The sequence below is a fragment of the Desmodus rotundus genome, chromosome 8, assembly GCF_022682495.2.
Source record: "Desmodus rotundus isolate HL8 chromosome 8, HLdesRot8A.1, whole genome shotgun sequence".
NCBI lineage: Eukaryota > Metazoa > Chordata > Mammalia > Chiroptera > Phyllostomidae > Desmodus > Desmodus rotundus.
In genome coordinates, this window is record NC_071394.1 from 35,146,697 (window position 1) to 35,159,206 (window position 12,510).

At 38.3% G+C, this 12,510-nt stretch overlaps 1 pseudogene; it reads left to right on the forward strand.

Annotated features, from left to right (window-relative positions):
* The first annotated feature begins 220 nt into the window (after positions 1-220).
* LOC112315708 (stress-induced-phosphoprotein 1 pseudogene) lies at positions 221-1,766 on the forward strand (annotated as a pseudogene).
* Positions 1,767-12,510: the final 10,744 nt, after the last annotated feature.

Consider the following 12,510-nt stretch of genomic DNA (forward strand, 5'->3'; position numbering starts at 1 on the left):
CCTAGATACTTCACAAATGAACGTTTGGACCACCCTGCTGGGTGGAGAACCACTAGTCAAGGTGCCTGCTGAGGGAAATGACTAGTGGAAGAAGGTAGTTATAACTACTAGCTATGGGGCATGTACCATTGGCAATGCGGCACAGATGGAGTCCATTCCACTGGGTTCCAGGTGGGGCTATGGAGCAGATATAAGTCTCTGAGTGCTGTCAGAATTGTCAATGTGTTACTCCTAAGCAATTAGGTTAGATTCCCAGAATGATGTTCTCTATAGCAATTGCTCAGTGGCCTAGCCAAGAAAAGAGACTACCAGAAGACCTATGAGAATGGTTGCAAAACTGTTGACTTTAAAGCCTGAATGGGTCAAGGGCTATTCGCAAAAAACAGCAGCACTCAAGTTCTTAGACCGATTTAAAGGAGCCTAACAAATCTATGAGAAGGGTTTAAAATATGAAGCAAATAATCCTCAGCTCAAAGAGGGTTTACAGAATATGGAGACCTGGTTGGCAGAGAGGAAATTCATGAACCCTTTAAACATGCCCAATCTGTACCAGAAGTTGGAGGGTGAGCCCAGGACAAGGGCGCTGCTCAGTGATCCTTCCTACCATGTACTACCGATAGAGCAACTAGGAAACGACCCATCCACCCTGGGCATGAAAATGCAAGATCCCCAGATCATGACCACTCGCAGGGTCCTCCTGGGATCTATGCAGTATGGATGATGGGGAGGAAGTTGCAACACCTCTGCCACCACCTCCTCCCAAAAATGACACTAAGCCAGAACCAATGGAAGAGGATCTTCCCGAGAATAGGAAGCAGGCACTGAAAGAAAAAGAGTTGGGGAGTGATGCCTACAAGAAGAAAGACTTTGATGCAGCCATGAAGCACTATGGCAGAGCCAAGGACCTGGGCACCACCAACATGACTTACATGACTGATCAAGCAGCTGTGTACTTCGAAAAGGGCCACTGGAGTAAATATTGAGAGCTTCATAAGAAGGCCATTGAAGTGGGTCGAGAAAACTGGGAAGATTATTGAGACATTGCCAGAGCTTATGCACAAAGTGGCAATTCCTACTTCAAAGAAGAAAAATACAAGGATACCATCCATTTCTACGAGTCTCTGGCAGAGCACGGAACACCAGGTGTGCTCAAGCAATGCCAACAGGCAGAGGAATCTTGAAGGAGCAAGAGTGACTGGCTTAGATAAACCCTTCCCTGGCTTTGGAGGAGAAGAACAAAGGCAATGCATGTTTCCCGAAAGGGGGCTATCTCCAAGCCGTGAAGCATTGTACAGAAGCCATCAAATGAAACCCAAGAGATGCCAAATTGTACAGCAAATTGCCTGCTACACCAAACTGCTGGAGTTTCAGCTGGTGCTCAAGGACTGTGAAGAATGTATCTAGCTAGAGCCAACCATCATCAAAGGTTATACACAGAAAGCAGATTCCCTAGAGGCAGGGGAACGACTACACTAAAGTTATGGATGTCTACCAGAAGGCACTAGAGCTGGACTCCAACTGTAAGGAGGCAGCAGATGGTTACCAATGCTGTATGATGACCCTGTACAACCCACACAAAGCCCTGAAGATGTGAAGCGATGGACCATGGCTGACCCTGAGGTGCAGCATGAGTGACCCAACTATGAGGCTGATGCTGGAACAGATACAGAAGGATCCTCAGGCACTTAGCAACCATTTAAAGAATCCTATTAATAGCACAGAAGATCCAGAAGCTGATGGATGTGGGTCTGATTGCAATTCGGTGATGGTCTGCTCACCATCCCCCTTCCTTTTGCCCTTGTGTGGAAAGAGGAGCTGGGATCATGGCAAGCAGCATGGAGCAGAAGACAGAGAAGGGGAAAAAGCAAACAACTCATCTCATATTAATTTATACAGACCCATGTGGAAGATACAGAGCCTTGTGCCCACTATACTCTACATCCACTGCCTCTGGGACCTCCCAGCACACGCATGGTCTCTTCTGCTGCCCTTGAGTTCCATGTCTTTTCCCCCAGTCCTCTGTCCCCAGCCGCTGTCTCAGTTGCTCTCCCATAGTTGGTTATTTTTTATTTGGGGCAGTGGGCATGTATGGGGAGAGAAGGATGTTCTTCCCAACCTCAGGTCCCAACTGTCTTCACATTGTTAACTCCATGTCTCCTTCTCCAATAAAACTATGACTATGTGACCAGTTACAAAGATGAGAACTATAATTGTTACAAGTATTTCTTATTTTGTTATAAATATGCTTGTGTGCATGCATGCGTGTATTTATTCATCTATCTGATGTTATCTATCTATCCTATCTTTGTTTTCTTCTCTCCCTTATCCCCTTATCATATAACATAAGAGGTATTGACTTTACATCATAGTATTTAATTATGGTTAACTTCAATCTTAGTATTTAAGTTACAGGGTATGAAGAAGAGTGAATATCACCCAAGGACTTTGCATCCTCTTTAGGAAAAGAGCGGGTGTGCTTTCAGTTGTATGCAGGATAGTTGTATCATGTTACGTGGAAGTATGACTTTGTTATTTTCTTTATTTGGAAATTAAGGATGGTTTAAGGAGATGTATATGAACATCAAGTTGATAAATGGTGGTTAATCACCATTTGGTGATGATGGTTAACCACTGTGATTTTTAATTTTATGTGTCAACTTGTCTAGGCTATGGTGTCCAGTTGTTTGGTCAAACACCAGCCTAGATGTTGCCATGAAAGTATTTTTTAGATGTGATTAACCTTTAAATCAGTAGATTCTGAGGAAAGCAGATTACCCTCCATTATGTGGGTAGCCCACATCCAATTAGCAGAAGGCACAAAGAGAAAAGACGAAGTTTCTCGAAGAAGGAAGAAATTCTGTCTCCAGACTACCTTCAGACTCAACATTGCAACATCAATTCCTTCTGGAGACTCTGCTTGCTGGTCCACCATGTAAATTTTGTATTAGCCAGCTCCCATTATTGCACACATAATTCCTTAAAATACATCTCTCTCACTTTCTACGGCTTGTGTATGTGTGTGTGTGAGTGTGAATCCTACTGGGGAATTGCAATCATAGGTAATATCATAAAAATTAAATATATTACAAATATCTATGAAGATGAGACTTAAAATGCAGCCCAGTTATTATAGACTAAAGCCTCTGTTACATTTGGTAAAGTTCTGTCCTTTGCTATAATGCCACTGAAAACCGATACTGAGTCCTTGGAGTTAAGATGATAAATCAAAATTACTTATAAATAAAATAAACTTTCGTATTAAAGTAATAATTTGTAAAAAGGCATGGAGGTAGTGGTGGGATGGCATTTTTCTCCAAGCCTGTCCTCTGCAAAGCAAGGGACCTGTGGATTGTAGAGGCGCTTGGCTTCCGGTTGTGATCACCTAACACTCCTACCCAGTATACCTCGTTATAATAAGGAAATATTTTACCCTCGACTGCTGGAACAAATTCCCCTAATTTATGTTCTGCAACACCTTTGTTCACTGATTTCACTGAATTTTATACGACATAAATATTTACTGTATTCTAATGGCTTTGCTAGCCACATTCAATCATTCATTCAACAAATATTTATTAAGTGCCTAGAATGAGCCGTATCCTCTGTAAATTCCATTAAGACAGGGTATTGCCTGTTTTGTTCAGTACTGGATCTCCAGTGATGAAAATAATGCCTTGTACAGAATAGGAACTCAATAAATTTGTGCTGAATTAATGAAGGGAAAGAAGTATATCCAATATCACTAGTAATAATTTGTGCATTATCTATGTCCAAAGATTACTAATATATGCTTCTTAGTTGAAATATAACAAGTCCTTTAGTAACTGTCAGCTATGGCAAAAAGGCTTTTAAAAAGATGTTTTTGTGAAGGGCTTTCAAGTCTTATATGAAAAGTATAGGCAAATTGTCATGGATTTATTTTAAAATTTATTTTTTCATTGCTGCGTTGTGAGGCAGAACATTTTTTTTACAATGGAAACAAAGTTTTGCAAGGGGTTTAGGTTCTCAGAGCTGCCCTCTTGAAACCAGTGACATCCAAAATAGCACTGTAATTGTAATAGGACATCACTGTCACGTGAGTGTTTCTGTGGAAAACTAGAACTTGACCTGCCGCACTCGGAGAGGGATCGTTAGAACGATGAGTCTTGGGGTAATGTGGGTACACGGAGAAAGAGTGCTCAAACTCAACAGTGTTGTGTCTTTCTGAGGGATGGCAGCAGGGCTTCCAAATGAGGAAAACAGTACACTGTTGAGAGGGGTGGGACCCAAATAAGAGGAAATGGTGATATTGTACGTGATAATACCGTTAAGAAAGGGAAAGAAATGGCCGTGGAGCTATCACATGGAGGGGTGAGGGGAACCTGGCAGGAGTGGAAACAGTTCTAGGCAGAGGCAGAAAAGAGAAGGGAGTTCCAGCCAAGTCAGAACCTTACTCATCTGAGGTGGTTGGTTGGCCATGTGTGAATCAGGGACTGAGTGTATTAGAAAGTACCCAAAAGTAAATCTTTTTACAACTCTGTCTAAAAGAAAGACAGGATCTAATGATTAGCTTTGTTGTTTTGTAACACAAGAATGTGCTTGAGTAAAACATACACCACAGAAGGAATTTTTTGAAACCTTTTACTAAATACTGACTTTACATGAAAGAGTATGACTAATGTGTGGCCGATATGAGGAATAATAAATATCCATATACCTACCCCTCAGTTTAAGAAATTAAACACTAATTATTTAAAAAGGTTTGAATGGGACAAGAGAACAGTTGCAATCTTTCACGTAGTCGCGTGTCTGGAACTTCATAATCATCTTGGGGAAAAGCTAAAAACAAAACAAAACAAAACAAAATAACCAAGCCAGGAGCCTAGGCATTTAATTAAGGATGTCAAAAACTGACATGCATATGAGATATATCAAAACATAGTATTGATTGACCCTGTAAACATTTTGAGTAAAAATAGAGTTTTGTATTTTAAAGCCCAAGAAATGTTGCTAGGATGAGTGCTCTGTGGTGAGTAGGACCATTTGTCAAGTGGTCCACGTTCACAAAGGCCTATCTGAAGAGAAGCAAGATGATTCTTCTATTAAGGAAAAGGGCCCGTTACTCAGATGACCCCTTTTTCCTGAAGACATTTTTCTGTCCCAGCTTTAAGTGAACACTAACGTCCTTCTCCAAATCTAGGATTTTATAAAAATTTTGCCTTTTGACAAAAGGAATCTATTTTTTTCCCCTCTGAGTGTGCTTTTGCTTTCTGCTACATTGTTCCTGAGCCACAGAGGATCTTAAAAATGAAGGACTCAGGTAGGAAACTGAGTCCTAGATGCATTTAATAACATGTTCAGATCATTTCCATGAAAAAGTTCCAAAGATAGATAGTGGTGACAGTTGCACAGCAATATGAATGTATTTAATGCCACCGAACCGCTTAAAAATGGTTCAAATAGCCCTGGCTGATGTGACCCTAGATTGAGTGCCGGCCTGTGAACTAAAGGGTCGCCAGTTCGATTCCCAGTCAGGGCACATGCCTGGGTTGCAGGCCAGGTCCCCAGTGGGGGGTGTGCGAGAGGGAACCACACATTGATGTTTCTCTCCCTCTCTTTCTCCTTCCCTTCCCCTCTAAAAATAAATAAATAGAAATCTTTTAAAAAAAGAAATAAATGTTTCTCTTAAAAAATGGTTAAAATGGCTTATGTTATGTGTATTTTATTGCAATAAAAACATGCAATCAGCCAAAAACATGTCCAAATTACACTGACTATATGTTCAAATTCTGGCCCAGAACCTACTTCTTTCTTCTGAGAACCCCTTGGCTGACCTGCCCTGAACTTCTATGGTGAGTGAGATGAGGTCAACACCTGGTGTACTCACAGACACATTCTTACTTACGAGGGCGCACAAGTGAGATGTGATACTCATATTGCACTCGATTTGTTCGATTCTATTTTTAATAGACATCTAGATTTTTATTTTGGAGTTATTTGAGATAAATATAAGAGAAAGGAGAATTGTAGGAAAAATATCAATATTTCTTAAATTGATTCTATTTGTAAATACATAAAGATACATATTGTTTACTATTATTTGAACTTATACTAAAATAAATAAACTATTGGCATCCATATCTATTAATACTTGTGCCATGTAAAGTAATATTTTTGGGAGCCACTGTGCTAAAATTTGTACAGGATACTAGGAGATATGATCCCTGCAGACTAGTTAGGGAGACATCAGTAAATTTTAATAATTAAAGCATATTACACACAGGTACACAAATCAAGTGTATACTTTGCATGAGTTGTACACAAAATGTTTTATGAAATGAACATACCCATGCAACCTCCATTCAGATTAGAAGTAGAATTCTCAACATTCCTAAATCTTCCTCATGTGCCCTCCTGAGTACCACCTACTCCCCAAAAGTTTACAACTGTCTGGTATCTCTCACCACAGGTTAATTTTGCCTGTCTTTGAACTTTATGTAAATAACATCATATGGTAGTATTTTTTTATCTGGTTCCTTGTGCTCAAGATTATTTCTATATAATTCATTCATGCTATTGCATGTAGCTATAGTTTTTTTCATTTTCATTTCAATATAGTATTCCTTTGAGCAAAAACACTGTAATTTATTCATTCTTCCGTGAAGGAACCTATTGGATATATACTTAGGAGTGAGATTACTGGGTCATAAAGCAGACATGCTCAGCTTTAACAGATATTGCCAACCAGCCTTTCAATTTACATTTCAAGTTGTCATTTCTAATTGTTTCTAATATATAGAAACACAATTCAATTTTGTATATTGACCTTTCATTCTAGAGATCTTAAATTTAATTCTCCAAGTTAGTGGATTCTTTGGGATTTTCTACGTAAATGTTCATGCAATCTGCAAATAATGACAGCTTTTTTTCTTTCTTAGCAATACTTATACCATTTTTTTCTTTATTGCATCAGCTATAACCTCCTGTATAATGTTGAATACAAATGGTAATAGTGGACGTGCTATTCCCAAATTGAGATTTTCTTTCTCAATCTCAGGGAGAAGCTGTAAATGTTTCACCACTGAGTATGACATTTCTTACAGCCTTTTTGTATGTTCACATCATCATATTAGGGAACTTCTGTTCCACTAAAAAAATCCCAATATTACTTCCTTCAGGCACAATTTATAGATATCAAACATAAACAAATCCTAAGTGCATAATTCAATAAATTTTGATGGAGCATTGTCAAAATGTAACCATCACCCAGATCAATATTCTCTTAGGTAAAAATACTCGGAGTAGAGCTGTTGGGTCATGGTAAGTTTATGCTTAACTTTATGAGGAAATGTCACACTGCTTTCAAAGTGGTTGTATAGTCCTGCCAGCAAGGAATAAAAGTTTCAAGAATTGGCACATTCTTCCCAATATTAGGTATTGCCACCCTCTATAATTTTAGCCATTGTACAGTGTAAGTGGTCCTCATAATTTTAATTTGCATTAGTTCCCTGATGGCTAATGACTTTGAGCATCTTTTCATATGTTTATTGGCCATTCATAAACTTTCGTAAAGTATCTTTACAAGTCTTTTGTCCATTTTGCTATGGGGTTGTCTTTTTATTATTATAATAATTTGGAGGTGTTCACTTTTTCTGGATGCAGGTACTTTGCCCGATACATATACACTGCAAATATGCTCCACCAGTCTGTGGACTGCCTTTTCACTTCCATAGTGGCGTTTTTTGATAAGAAGTTTACAATATGAATGAAGTCCAACTTATTTGTCTTTTCTGATGTCTTTCATGTCATCTTAAAAAAAATCCTTGCCTACCCCAAAGTTGTAAAAATATTTATTATCCCATGTTTTCTTCTAGGTGGTTTATAATTTCAGCTTTAACGTTTAAGTCTATGATCCATCTCTAACTCCTTCTTGAGTGTGGTGTGAGGTCAGAGTCAGCATTCCTCTTCTCCGTACTGACGTCTAGTTGTCCTAGCAGTGTTCATTGACAGGACCAGCCCTTTTCCATGGGATTTCTTTGACAATTTTGTAAAAAAATTAATTGACTCTAAATTTGGGAGTCAATTTCTAGAGTATTTTGTTCCATTGATCTATTTGTCTATTCTTATACCAATATCATACCATCTTAATTATTGTAGCTCAATAATTATTGTAGCTCAATATTCCAGCGAATATTGAAATCAGTAGTGTAAGTTATCCCACCTGGTTTTCTTATAGATATTTCCATATAAATTTTTGAATTAGCATCTCACTTTTTTATAAAAAGACCTGCTGGGATTTTGATTGAGATTGTAATAAGTCTATAGATTAATTTGGGAAGAGCTGACATCTTAAAAATATGCAGTCTACTCCACTCTCCTTTTAATTGGCCCTTTGTGAATTTCTATCAGCAATTTTTTAGTTTTCAATGCACAGATTTTGGACATCTTTCATTAAATATGTTCCTAAGTATTTGATATTTTTATGCTTTTGTGGTATTTAAAAAAATTTCACTTTCCAATTGTTTCTTGTTTATATGTAGAAATACAATTGATTTCTGTGTGTAAACCTTGTGTCCTATGATCTTACATTCATTTTAATAGTTTGCTAATTTTTTTTATTCTCACCCAAGGACATTTTTTTCATTGTTTTTAGTGAGGGAGGAAGGGAAAGTTAGGAAAGGAAAGAGAAACAATGATGCAAGAGAGAAGCATCCATTGGTTGCCTCCAGTATACATCTGGACTGGGGATGGAACCTGCAACCTACTCGTATGTACGAGCCCTGACCTGGAATCAAACCCACAACCTTTTGGTATGGGACTATGCTCTAACCAACTGAGCCATACTGGCCGGGGCAATGTTTGTAGATTTTTGAATTTATATGTACATAATCACATCATCAATGAAGTAAAGATCATCTCATTTCCTTTCTTTTCATTTTCTTGCCTTATTAAACTGGATAGGATTTGCAGAGAGGCTAAATAACTTGCCTAAATTCACACAGTAGGAGATTGAAACTCATGGTAATCTGACTCCAGAGCACCCTGGAATGGCTGAGGGCGTCTTAGGTATTTAGTCGTGTTTATTGTTTAAGAAGATATGCCTAGAAAAAAAATTTAGGGTCATATTGAAGAGGGTCTTGAATATGACATAAAGGATTTGAATTATATTTTATAGGCAATAAAATTGTTTTTGAGTGGGAAAGTAATAGAATAACAGTGGAAATATAAATCATGTGAGTTTCTAGTATGGTGTGAAGGGAAACCCTCGTTCATTCATTCATTCATTTAACAATCATTTATTGAGAATGTATTATGTTCTTGGAATTGTTATAGGGAATGAGGAAATAAAAATGAGACATGTTGCTTAGGCCAGTAGAGATATTTAGTGATGGAGAAAAGATTCGGCATAATTTGTTAGACATGTGGCAAATGCGGCTCATGATCTTGCATGAATTAACTTTTCTGAACTTTAGTTTTCTCATATGCAAAATGGTAATAATAATACATTTGATGCCTACTTTGATTAGAAATAAAAATATATGTAATATACTTGACTTATATGAGACACACTTTGGTAGCTATAATATTAAAGGGGTTTGGAGAGAGAAAACAATAAGAATAAAAGTCAAATAGTTGTTTTGTTCAATAATCAAATTGTGAAACAAATGTTTTAACTGATTCCCCCTCCAATGATTTTTAACAGAATAAACTATAGCTTTTCCTATTTGAGAGTACACAATAGAGATAACTATGTATGCACAGATCTAATCAACATAATATTTCTTTACATTTGTATAAAGATCTTGATAGTTAACAAAGTATATTTATTTACACCATTTTGTTTAAATCTTACAGCAATTATACTGCTGAGGAAATTGAGATGTTTATCTAAGGTCAAATACTAAGTAGCAAAGTCCAGTTCGTGTTTATTTTCCTAACTTCTATAGCATTTTTTTTTTTTTACCACACTGTGTTACCTCTCATTATATATTATGGTACATGCTAGAAGTATTTATATAAAATTGTATTAAATCTTCAATTTTTCTGTAGTTTATATAGGAAGAAAGTGGGAAGCTTGAAATTGAATAGGGGAAGATAAGGCAGACAAAATAGAATCTCTGCCCTACAGAATTCATATTGGTCTGATTTTTCTTAGGTATATTGTTAAATATATAAATTATTATTTTCCTTTACAAATTTATTTTGCATTTATGATTCTACTAACGTTTCTTTCTGGTTTGTCACCTTGCCTCATCCATTCATGGTCTGTCAAGTTTCTGTTTCTACTAAATTTCAATAATTTCCTTCCCCTTTATGATTTGTACCCACATTTTTTCCTTATTGGGTTGTCTTCTGTTGGCACTATACCAGTTCCTATATGTTTACTTCTTTTTTCTTTGATTGCATCAAGTCAATGTATTTATTGCCCTTACATCCTTTTAATTTTACATTACAACCAGTGATAATTCACTAATAATTATGGCTAGTTTTCACAAAGAATTATTCTGAGGTCTCGCAGAAATCTATTTTTTTTTCAAAATACTGAAAACATTTTTTATAAACACATTTTAGAAGCATGATATTGGAGGGTGAGGTAGGCAGGGGGATTGGATCAGACATTATTCTTTATATTTTACAGATTCGGTGAAACGACAAACATTATGTGAGACCTTGTTAGGAGCTCTGACAAGGAAGAACAAGACGTGGTCTGGGCTCTGAGTAGTTTATAATCTAGTGAAAGAGAAAGACAAATATATAAACAACTGCAGTACAAGACAACACTGTTGTAACAATGGCTTGAAGTGTGGAGGGAGCCCAGAGACTGTACTAAAGAGCAGAAATTACATGATTCCTCAAGGTTTGAGGCAATGGAGCAGCAGCTGGACATGGAACTCATTATGCTATGCTGTCAGATGTTTTTGTTTGCTTTATTTTTGCAGAAACAGTCATGTATCTTAAGCATGTAGTTAAGTTTTATTGAATAATATGAAATGCAACGGGGAGTCATTTATTTGCACAGATATCACGGTGGGTTTTGAAAGTGTGAAACCTACTGTTTTGGAGGACTGATGGACTCTGGACTTCTGCCAGAAAAAGGAGGGACAGAAAAAGCAAGGAGAATCTTGATCACAACTCTGAGTTGGAGCTGCGGACAGGAAAGAAAATCGGGGAGTGACAGCACTTAGGTGACTACCACCTCATTGCTGGGACACGATGGACTAGTATTAGTGGGAGAAGCCAGGGCATAGAAAAACCCCATTTCCAGTTTCTTCTCTCCCAGTTTTTCGGAGAGCTGTGTTTTCAGGGAACATAATTCTGTTATGGCACGTAATTAAAATAACCTTTAAAAATGTACTCAGTTAATACATGGTCAGTGAAAACATTTTAAACACTATATAGTTGAGCATACAAAATAAAACTGGAAGTACCACTTTACAAACTCACTCACACTCCCCAAGGCTAACAGCTTGTAGGTGTCCAAACATTTTCTATCCAGGGTCAAAAACACGCACATATACACACATATATATTTTTTTCTTTCCCCAAATAAAATTGGTGGTATTTCCCACAAATTTGAGGTTGCAGACACCATTAAAAGCGTGGGCTTTGGGCGATTCAGAGCTGGGCTCAAGTCCTCTCCAGCTTCCTGGCTGTATGACCAGAGGCAAATTACTTCTTTAAGCTTCTTCTTCTTCTTTTTTTTTTTTTTTTGGTTAAGGATAAAATGATTATTTTGTTAAGGCTTGAGGATCAAAATCTAGCGTATATAAATCACTTAGCACACAGTGTCAATAAATACTATTTCTATGGCAAGAGACCTTTCTTACTGTAAGACTAAAAACAAGGAAATTTGTTAGATAAAGGTTGGTCATCTCCCCCTCCCCCCCTCGATTTTATCTAAGTTCAGAAGAACTGGATTCTCCAAAGCAGGAAACCGATTCTAGTCCTAGTAACATTTCAATGAGGGTTCTCCTCGAGTTTCCGTGGTACTGTCCTGTGTCCCCGCAACATCACTTTCTGATGTCTAGAAAGTGGACTTTGCAATAAAAACAAAAAACAAAAAACTTTTGTGATTCTTGTGACAAGAATGCTCAAGTAGGTCAGGTTTTATACTGTGTGCACTTGGCCTTTAGCGTGCAGTTGCTGGTGGCACCTCTTTAAACTCTGCTTCCGCAGGCGCGCCCCTCTATCCCCTATTGAGATCGGGCTGCAAGGGAAGACGCCTGTCCTCCTAGGAACCGAGCGAGATTCGATGGACCTAGGGGCGCCTCGAGGGCGCTGCAGCGGATGTGGGGCGCGTGAGGTGCACCCGAGGGGCGCAAGCTGCTGGCCCAGAGGCCGAGCCAGGAGGCTTCTCGGGCGAACCTGGCTTTGGTCTCGCCGCGACCTTGGCTTGGGGGCATCTTCCCCGCCGTCTGCAGCCGCAAGATCCCACCGCCTCCACTCCGCAGTCCCGGCGAGTCCCATCCGCTCGCTTTCTTTTTTGGCACTGCCCTTTGCCCTCCCATGGAGTCATCTGTTTACTCTCCC